The 10,774-nt window shown below is 43.2% G+C and overlaps 1 protein-coding gene across 1 annotated transcript in view; it reads left to right on the top strand.

Annotated features, from left to right (window-relative positions):
* Iqgap2 (IQ motif containing GTPase activating protein 2) overlaps positions 1 to 10,774 on the top strand; it is a 266,744-nt gene that overhangs the window by 115,252 nt on the left and 140,718 nt on the right. The gene's annotated exons all lie outside the window — the stretch shown is intronic.

Below are 10,774 nucleotides of genomic sequence, written 5' to 3'. Positions count from 1 at the left end.
TCTCTCTCTCTCTCTCTCTCTCTCTCTCTCTTTCTTTTTCTTTTTTTCCATTCCAGAATGACCATGGTGTAACAAGTCCATGTTGAAGAAGATTTACCTGGGAAAGATATAGGTGACTGTCAAGAGGGACTCAAGGGTGGGGAGGAATTTGGTCAAATTAGCTGATAGTCTTCAGAAGCATGTTGCATGTTGCTTTCCTTTGCCTGCCTACCTTAGAGCAAAGAAATGTTAGAAAGTGCAAGAAGGGAGGTCGCGTTTGCTTAGATGATGTACACAGCACGGACAAGCCTGGGAAGGAGAGTCTGCTTCATCACATCCTAGGCTGCTATTTACACTGTGTTTGTACACTCTACATGCCAGGGAGCAGCCACGGTACTTTTGCCTCTTTCCTCATTTCTCTTCCTCTGCACCCTGCTATGGTTATCTACCAGTATGGGAAGAAGTTTGTACTGCAAATGCCCACCACACTTCAGTCCCATTTGTAGCGTTTTAGAGAAGCCATGGGATGTCCTCATACTCTGAAGCTCTGTGGGTACCATGTTTTCCTGTAGGGTGTCCTATGTCCCAGCAGTCTCCACCAAACAAACTTTAGCTCGTAGATGTTGAGGGACCTATGGTCAGGCTGCTCCATGGAGGATAGTACGGTACATCCTTTGGAGCATCTTCACACCAAGCTCAGCTTCCTACTTTCTTTGTGTTTCTGGGGAACAAGTATCTTTTAAGCACCCATTGCGTGCTGGTTTCTTTTTTACAGGATGATTCTATGTATACTATCTCTCTTCGTTTTCATGGTGGCTCTGCAGCATAGCTATGTTAGACACACATTTCTCAAGGGCAGCACTGTGACCAGGGGCAATTGTGATCCAGAGATCACGACTAAGCTGAAGAAACATGTTTGAAGTCAGGTGTCTAATGCCCAGAGCACATTTATACTCCACAGATGTCTCTAGAACAGTGGCTTCCAACCTTCCTAATGCTATGACCCTTTGATGCACTGTTTTGTTGACCCCCCCCAACCATAAGATTATTTTCATTCCTACCTCATAACTGTCATTTTGTTGCTGTTATGAATCATAATGTAAACATCTGATATACGGGATATCTGATATGCAACCCCTGTGAAAGGATCGTTCAACTTACAGGTTGAGAACCGCTGTTCTAGAAACATGAGTAAATCACAAATAGTGTGCTCATCTTAGTGTTGCACTGAAGGGCAGAAACTCCTTGCTTTAGGAGGTGGAGTTCAGATCGGAATCATTTGGACAGGGCTTTACTGTGAGTTTCTGCTCAATCAGTAGTTAGTCCTAGGGAGTGAGCCTTAAGCCCTGCTCACCACACTAATCTTAAATGATTTGTCAGAACAGAGTGGAGTGTGGCGGAGATGGGTCCCGCAGAGGTGACAGCCTGAATTTAAATCATAGCCCCGCTGTTTACTGGCTTCCTCAGCCTCTCTCTGCTTCTTGAGCTGGTATAAGAATACATCCCTGGAGGTGCCAACTACATGCTAAGCGTTAGCCAACATGCTAAGTAACTGTGGATGGCAGTTGTTTGCAATTGTCATTACTCTGTTGTGAGCAGCTCATTCTAGAGAAAACCTGGCTGTCACAAACATAGGCAAATATTTACAATACCTTATTCATTATCAGTGAAGGCTATAATTTGTAGAAGGCAATAGAATTCGAAGTGGATTCACTGGGGATGGGCAGGCTGTGGCAACAGAGTACTTTGGCATAGACATTTGGTAGCCTGGAGTCTGTACGGCAGGCAGGGGCTGGCAGCTGGGCAGAGGAAGGTCCTCGGGTTTGAGAACTGTAATAGCTGTTACTTAGTGGAGGTGTTTCCATGAGCTGGACACGAGAGCTCTGCTTCGATAAACTCTCATCCACCCTACTGTTATCCCCATGTTCCAAAGGAAGGGACTGAGACTTGGCTTAGCCAAGGGAGAGACACATCATCAGAGTTGAGCATTGGTCTAGCCTGATACATTTTACTCTGGAGCAGAGGTTCTCTCTCTTTCTAACACTGCATGGGACCTCATTTTGTGGTGACCCCCAACCATAAAATTATTTTCATTGCCACTTCATAACTGTAATTTTGCCACTGTAGGAATTGTAATGCAAATACCTGATATGCAGGGTATCTGATATGTGACTCCCTATAAAAGGGTCGTTTGACTACCCCAAGGGGTCGCCACCCACAGATTAAGAGCCTCTACTCTGAAGTTCGTGTTGTGCACTTCTCAAGACAAACAAGGTCCTCACATAGTGGCACTCTCGGTGGCAGTGTCCAACAAATAATCCAAAACTCTTAATAAAAATGTGAAATACTCCAGAATCTAAAACTTTCCCATATAATGCCACATGGAAAATCTCCACTGGTCCTCATGTATCAATATCCATTAGAGTTAAAATCCACACACACTAAAATTGCATGAAAGTACCTTCAAGCTATATGGCAAAAGGGTAGGTGGGACGCACATGGGATTTTGTGCTTAAACAGGACTAAAGAGCCACGAGCATGCTGATGTGCATTGGGTCTCTCTTGCTGCCACACGACCATGCTGATGTGCATTGGGTCTCTCTTGCTGCCACACGAGCATGCTGATGTGCATTGGGTCTCTCTTGCTGCCACATGCTCTTTCTAAGTTCCCTTATTATACACCAGACAGACTAGAGTAAGACCCACCTTCAAGGCCTCATTTTAATTTATCTCTTTGAAGGCTCTCTCTCCAAATATAGTCAGACTCTGAGGTACGAGAGGTTATGGCTTTGACAGACGTTTTCAGGCGTGCTTGGAGACCCTCAAGAACTCTGTTCTTTGTCCATGCAAAATGTATTGACTCAAGGGCCTAAAGCACAGCTCAGCTTCAAGTGTACTGAGCGCTCTCACAGCGGACCCAATTCAGTCCCCAGCACCCACATGGCAGGCAGCTCGCAACAGTTCATAACTCCAGTTCCAGCGGATCCACAGGCAGTTCCAGGGACTGATAGAACAATCTTTCGAGAGCATTCTAATTTTTTTCCCCATATGGATTGACTATGTTTTTTTTTTCTCCAAATCTTCAAGTTCTCTTTAGTTTGGATTAACAACTTCTTCTTTCACTTTTTTTTTCTTTTTTTCCTTTTGTGCTTACTGTAAATGAGAACCCAGACTGTGCTTTCAGTACTTAGCAGTCTTCTCAACTGAACATCCATGGTGGTAACACAGAAAAGCTACCTTATACAAAATACCAGAATGTGGTCAACCAAGTGCTTGCCCATTTGATAATGAAGACCTTTTATTCAATATGCAATATCATTCTTCATGTCCATCTGAGACGTTACCAGATCCTCTTTTTACCTATTTTTCTACCAATAACATCTATTAGCGTCTAACTGAGCTAGTGTTCCGTGGAACAGTGTTGGAAAATGTTTGCCAAACTCAACAGATTCTTCTAAATCATCTTCCTAAAGTTTGTTCCTTTATGGATATTAGAGTCATGTATCCTTCCTTCCTTCCTTCCTTCCTTCCTTCCTCCTTCCTTTCTTTCTTTCCTTCTTTCCTTCTTTCCTTCCTTCTTTCTTTCTCTTATTTATTTATTTATTTATTTATTTATTTATTTTGTCATTTTACATCCTGATCCCTGCTCCTCATCTCCTGTCACACAATCCTACCCCCCATACCCCCTCTCCTTCTCTGAGAGGATGTTGCTTCCTGGGGATCTCCCACCTCGACACATCAAGACTCTGCAGGGCTAAGCATATCCTCTCCCACTGAGGCCAGACAAGGCTGACAAGAGGAATGGATTCCACAGATAGGCAACAGCTTTAGGGACAGTCCCCACTCCAGATGTTGGGGGACCTACATGAAGGCTATATATCTGCAACATTTTGGGGGGGGGGCTTAGTCCAGCCCATGTATGCTCTTTTGTTGGTGGCTGAGTCTCTGAGAGCCTTCAAGGGTCCAGGTCTTTCTTTTCTTTTTTTTTTTTTTTAAATTTATATATGAGCTTACCCTGTAGCCAAAGTTGGCCTCAAACTTGAGATTCTCCTGCCTCAGCCTTGAGAGTACTGGGCTTACAGGTATGTCTCACCATAGTATCCCCACTGATTCTGTTCATGGCGTTTGTGTACCTATGCATTAAAGAAATTAACTGGATTGATAGCACTTTCTTATAAGGAACCAAGCAGTTTTTAAGAGCATAGGAAGGGGACCCCTGGGTACCCCGTAGTTCAGCGGTTTTCTGCATCAACATTCCTCTGAGCTAATAACGCTGATAGTTGTGATGGCAGTTTTACATTGACCAGCAGCTCATGAAAAAGTTATCCCTGGCTTCTTAATTTTGTAGTTTTGATTTTTTTTTTACTTCCTGTGGAGACAAAAGGTAAAGAACAGCCAATTACTTTTCATATAAAAGCAAAGAAGAGAGCTCTTTGTGTTCTTTCTAAAGAAAAGTGTTCTGCTTGCTGCTTCTGCAGCTTATAAACAATGGGGCAAGAAATGGATGAGACACTTAAAAGTGGAAATAGGCACCTCGTGAAGCAGGGTATTTTTGCAGGGAAAAAAAACCACATTTTCTGATCTTGGCCAGCAGTTCTACCTTGGGGACAGTTTATTCCGTCCACTACTGCCTGAGAAAAATCAAGATTTATAGCTAGTGATTTCCTGAGTCAAAACCATAGCAAATGTCCCGGCTGTTTCCATCTCCTGTTCAGGCACAGCACAGTGCAGAAGAATGGACTCCTTGCCCCAGGACTTTTGTTGCTTACTTTTTGCTTTATTTTCTTTGTTTTTGCCTCTTGTGAGACAAAATGATAGTGGTTTTTTTGTTTTGTTTTGTTTTGTTTTGTTTTTTGTTTTGTTTTTTTTTGTTTTTGGTTTTTTTTTTGTTTTTTTGGTTTTTTTGTTTTTTGTCTTTCGACCTTAATCCAGAGCTGGAAAATCTTTTCTCCTCACCTCTCACCTCCATCCTTACATACCCCCGTCTCACCTGTCCTGAGCTTCCTCTGCTCACACCTACAATGTACAACGGCTGAGTACGAGCAAGCACACCGAGCTGCTTCCAGCAACAAGGCTAACTCCAAAGCCTCCAGCAGCCCTACAGCGTACATAAGTAGCGTTAACCTGTTTGGTGGGTTTAAGGTTTTTGTTGTTGTTGTTTTGTTTTGTTTTTAAGACAGGGTCTGACTGTGTAATCCTGGCTGCCCTGAAACTCACTGTGTCGACCAGGATGGCCTCAAATTCACAGAGATCTGCCTGCCTCTGCCTCCAAGAGCTGAGATTAAAGGTGTGCACCATCACGCCCAGGTTCAATCTATATTTGGAAATGAGACGTTCACACTTCGGTGCTTCGGGTCAGTAAAAGTAATTAATGGAAAGACTGGGAAAGCACAGGAAAGTCAGAGGCAGCAGAAGGGAGGTGGGCCAGTTCCAGTTTCAGTCCAGTTTCTGAGCCAAATTTGATACCATTTCTTGATAGCACAGGGAGTCTTGGCAAACTGGTTACCTGCCAGCTTTATGCAGTATCCATCCATAAGCCACAGACATGATAGATCACTCCAGATGAACTGAAGATTTAGAAATAGACTCTACTTTTACAGGCAATTGATCTGTGTGGGAGGTACCAAGACTATTCAACAAATGTAATCTTTTTAACATATGGTGCAGAGATGAATGTATATACACATCCAAGAGAATCAAGATAACCTCTCCTGCCACTGTATATGGCTGCTTTAGAAAACAGGCATAAGGCCCTAAAAGATAAGCATAGAATTACTTACTTGTTGCTGTGAGAAAAAGCACTATAAGGAAGATTTATGGGGGCTTAAAGTTCCAGGGGATATAGTGTGTCGCGGCAGGGGACAGTATGGTGGAGGAGAAGGAGGTGGCTGGACACTGGGTCGCAGTCAAGAAGTAGGGGATGCTAGAATTCCACTTCTTTCTTCCTTTTTCGGTCAGTCTGAGACCACAGCCCATAGAATGGTATCGCCTCCCCTTAGTGAGGCGTGGGGGGGTGGGGTTTCTTACTTCAGTTGACCTGATCTAACTCCTCGTGAACATGCTCAGAGGTTTGTTTCTATGGTGATTCGAAATCCTATCAAGCCGTCCATCAATATTGATTATCATACCATATGACCTAGCAATTCTACTCCTGGTAAAAACACATTCAGTAACGTTTTGTAGCAGTACTAATTCGTAATGGCCCAAACGTGAGATGTGACCCAGTGGTCCACAAACTAAAGAGCAGATAGATAAGACATGATAGGTCTAAGAATGCATTGAAGAAAGTCGGGAGAGGGTGGGGAATTGAGGGGCGGATCCAGGAAAAGTTTAGGGATGGAGGGAGGGATGACTATGATCAGAATACCTTGTATGCACACATAAAATTCTCAAGGAATTAATTAACTAAAACATTGTATTTTTTTTTAAACCTCCACTGGGGCTGGAGAGATGTCTCAGAGGTTAAGAGCACTGGCTGTTCTTCCAGAGGTCCTGAGTTCAATTCTCAGCAACCACATGTTGGCTCATAACCATCTATAATGGGATCCTATGCCGTCTTCTTCGTCTGAAGACAGCGACAGTGTACTTATATTACATAAAATAAATAAATCTTTAAAAGAAAAAAAAATACCCCATGGAAGGTTTGTATGAGCCAGGCCCAGAGTGGGTACCCATCATTTCCTCCACCCTGTACATCACGTGCCAGCTGGGCCAGTCACAGTTGGCTGGGATGCAGACCCTTGAGCAGGACCTCCTCACAGCCGTCTCCTAGCCTTTGGGTTGGTCCTATAGTGTGTGTACATGAAGTTCTCATCTGTATACTTCAGTGAGATAGGTCACAGGGATATTTACCCAAAGAGGACACTCACTCTTTACAAATGTGCGATCTCTGTTTCCACTTCTTTATGAAGTATTTCATACTTTTATATCACTATTGGTTTTCCCAACCTGATTCTGTTAGCAAAACCTGCCACTTGTCTCAGATGATCAGGCTTATGTGTATGGACCACATACTGACTGGTCATTGGTAGCAGTTTCTAAGTTGTATCTTCCCAGAAGAGCTGTGAGATGCAGTGTAGGTTTGTGGCAGTCTCTGTCAGGCACTCTTTTCAGACAGTCTTTCAGCTTCACATGGCCAGCCTCTATCCTGCCCTATTTGCTCCCTCAAGAGGTAGCCTGGGCTGTTGACCATGCCTGTTACCAAGTGTGACAAATGGAGACCAAGCAAGTACATACGCCCCAAGAACTTGCTCCTTCTAACATTGGTATAGCTTGTACGCTGGGAGGATAGCAGACTGGATTTCCAAACCATGACATGCATGACTTCTGCTGTGGAAGAAGCTAAGAGTGACTTGTTAACACATGTTAACAAGCTGTGGTCCTGGATGGCAGGGTGCATTCTTCTGTTGGTGAGATAGGGGAAGTTCAAAGTTGGGAATATAGACTAGCAGAAGCCCTTGGTCACTTTATCAGTTCCTTCACCATCTAAATATGTGTCCTTGGGGTTTAAAGAGCTTTAGGAAAGCTAAGTTTTCTCACGGAATTGTCAGGATCCAAGAAATACCAAAACTCATCTACCAGTGGTAACCTCAGCTCTTCTTTCCAGGCTGGACACAAAGACTGGATGGTATTCCCTATGAAGCATAAAATCCAGTATTCAAAACAGCACTTTATAAGGTTCTGCAGTGTGACATGATACTTGACAAACCAGACAAGAATTATCATTAAATAAGTGTATGTTGGAGGTACAACGTGTTCTCTATCTCTATCCATTTATCTGTCTATCATCCATCTATCCATCTATCTATCTATCTATCTATCTATCTATCTATCTATCTATCTATATCTATCTATCTATCATCTATCTATCTTTGCTGTTTTGGAGTAGATTCTAATGTATCCCAGGCTTACCCTGAGTTCTCTATGAAGCCAAGGCTGACTTTGAACTTCTGATATTCCTACCTCTACCTTCTAAATGCTGAGATTACAGGCATGAGCCACCCTACCCTATTTGTTCAGTTCTATAGATCAAACCCAGGGCTTCATTCGTGCCAGGCAGGTGCTCTACCAACTCAGCAACATCCCTAGCTTACCACATTTGTCCAGACTTTGAAAGGCTCTAGCTAACCTAAGCTTTTTATATCCTAAGTATTTTAAGGCAACTGCATGCATATACCAACAGACAAAACAAGTGCAATTATCTTTCTCTTTTTAAGCAGGCTCAGACCTAAGATATTATACTTAGTGTTGGTTTCATTTTAGAATACTGGCCCCTTGCCCCCAGTTGTCAACATATCTCCCTGTATTCCACCTACCAGTTGTCAATATATTGTACCCCCATGCACCCCAATTACCAAGTTGTTACAAAGCCCTTATATATTGCTATATAAAAAAAAAGTACTTTTCAGGGTAATTATTTGAAAACATAATTGGTTGAAAACAGATTGTATTTTGCTGTAAAATAGCTTGATGTTCTAATTAGTTTATCTAAGTTAGAAACTTGCTGCTGTAGTTTGATGCAGAATGGACTCAGAGGTCCATGCATGAGAGGCTTAGTCCCTTGAGTGTGTCCCTTGAGGAGTGGTCTATACCTGTGTTAGGAGAAGCCTTGGTGTGTGTGGAGGGGTGGTATTGTGGGACTCATCCACAATGTGATCTCTCTGTTGTGCTTCCTATCCATGAATTGAACAACTCGTTTCGCTGTACACCCTCTGCCATTGCTATCTGACACCCTTGCAAGAGTTTACCCCCATGGATCGATACAGTCTTGGACTGAAATCTCTGAAATTGAGATAGAAATATCCCTTTTCTGTCCATCTGTTTGTTTGTTTGTTTGTTTATCCTAGCCCTTTCTGTTTTAGAGGCAGGATCTTGCTATGTTGCACAGGCTAACTCTCTATCCTTCTGTCTCAGCCTCCAAAAGAGGTTACAGACTTTCTTCACAGAATCCAGCCTTTTCTCTTTGTAAGCTATTTACATCAGGTGTTTTGTTATAGTGGTGGAAAGCTAACTTGACTTGCTTGGTCTTGTACAGTGGCTCTTAACATAGCTCGATTTTTTTTTTTTAACTTAACAGGATCTTCCTTTCTTTTCATTCCTTTTTTTTTTCTTTCCAGGTCTGTAATCTTGGTTCGGGTTTATGAAGCAAGGTTTCATGTACAACAGATATCTCCCACTCACGTTATGTCTGATACGTAGTCCACCATTGTCCTGTTCTCTCAGCTCACGGGCCCCTGTGATATTAGAACAGAGTCAGTCTTTACCGCTTATGTTTAGCAGAGAAGTCTGTCAGATATCTGAGGCTGCAGAGCCTGCCTATGACCTCCCTGGCTCATCATATTGCACTTCCTTTTGACCCTTTGCCAAAGCTCTCCCCTACCTCTGTCATGCTTTCCTTAAACCCTTTCCCAGTTCCCTCCATCTCACCCAGTCCCTCAGCACTGTCTCTGAGGCATCTATTATACAGATTAATTGGTTGTAATTACCGCTGTCAACATGTCACGCCTCTTCTGTGAAGCTGCCAGAAGCTCCCTGCTTCCTATGGCAACAGATGTCATCGCTTCTCCCCCTGTTAGGCCCCCCAGAACTCAGCTTGCAAGACTGTATATATATATATCCCCAAGGGCCCAGAGGCTTCTCTGAGCTTTTCCCATGAGTCAGCCAGCCATGTTCCTTTTGTGCTTAGGGATTGTCTAGCACCCAGGTGCACTTTCTCCCTGCCTGCTCATATAGGCCAAGTCTGGGTCTTTATCCCATACTAAAGTTTTCCCTCATCTCCAGAGATAACCACATGCTGCCCTTTATCCATCCCTACACTTTCCTATTGTGTCCTACCATGTAGTAGTAGACACAGAGCCTCTCTTACACGGTTCTCTTGTTTTTCCTCAATATTGCATTGTATTCTCAATTCTGTATATGCATATCTGCATGCTTACATGTTTATATGTGTATATATGTACATATTTTGAAATACTCCAGGGATGAGCCCAAGCTAGGCACTGAATTATAATTTTTGCTCTCCAAACAAGAGTTTTTATTTATATTTTTCTCATATATTCTATTTTTTTACATGCCTGATAATCACCCAGTAATTCCTCCTGACTTATCAGGAGTTTATTGAGCTTTTCAAGTTGTTGAGAGCCACAGGCAGAACAGAAATGCCCAGCATTCGCAGTTTGGGTCAGGCCAGGTGGTAGAATCCCAGCACAGAGCTTCTCTGTCGCCCACATGTGAAGGGGAGCTGAGGCTGCTGTGTCCATAACCTCCAGGAACCTGCCTGTCTGTGAAGGGAGGCATGGGGCTCACACCAACAGCTAGACTGATGTGTGGATCAATAACTTGGTGACAGGGCTGGGACTTTCTTTCTAAGAACGGCCAGTCTTCGCAGGTGTGACCCAGGAAGGGACAGAAGGAGCGTTTACTTCATACTTATGATTTTCTGCACACAGTGTGAAACATGAGCTTGTCTGGCCTCTTTCCCACTGTGTGTCCTCAGGCCGGCAATGACCTTGGCACTCTGTTCTCTGAAGTACTGGTACTGGCACAGTGCCCTAAGATTTAATCTGATCTTTTAAAAAATGCTTTTAGAACCCAGTAGGTACTATATGCTTTTCCAAAATGTGGGTATGTTTAACGTATTCCAGTGTATTATATGGGAAATATAAGCCACTCACTGAATTTCCCATAGTCTCGAGTTTCCCAGTAGCTACTCTGCACTGAGTCAGCTGCCCTGAGCGTAGTACTTTAGACTGTACCTCCCTAAGGCACAGCCTATATAAGAATTGCCTGGCTCATA

This window comes from Grammomys surdaster, unplaced genomic scaffold (assembly GCF_004785775.1).
Source record: "Grammomys surdaster isolate TR1022 unplaced genomic scaffold, NIH_TR_1.0 126391, whole genome shotgun sequence".
In the NCBI taxonomy this organism is placed as follows: Eukaryota; Metazoa; Chordata; class Mammalia; order Rodentia; family Muridae; genus Grammomys; species Grammomys surdaster.
This window is presented reverse-complemented; position numbering and strand designations above follow the sequence as displayed.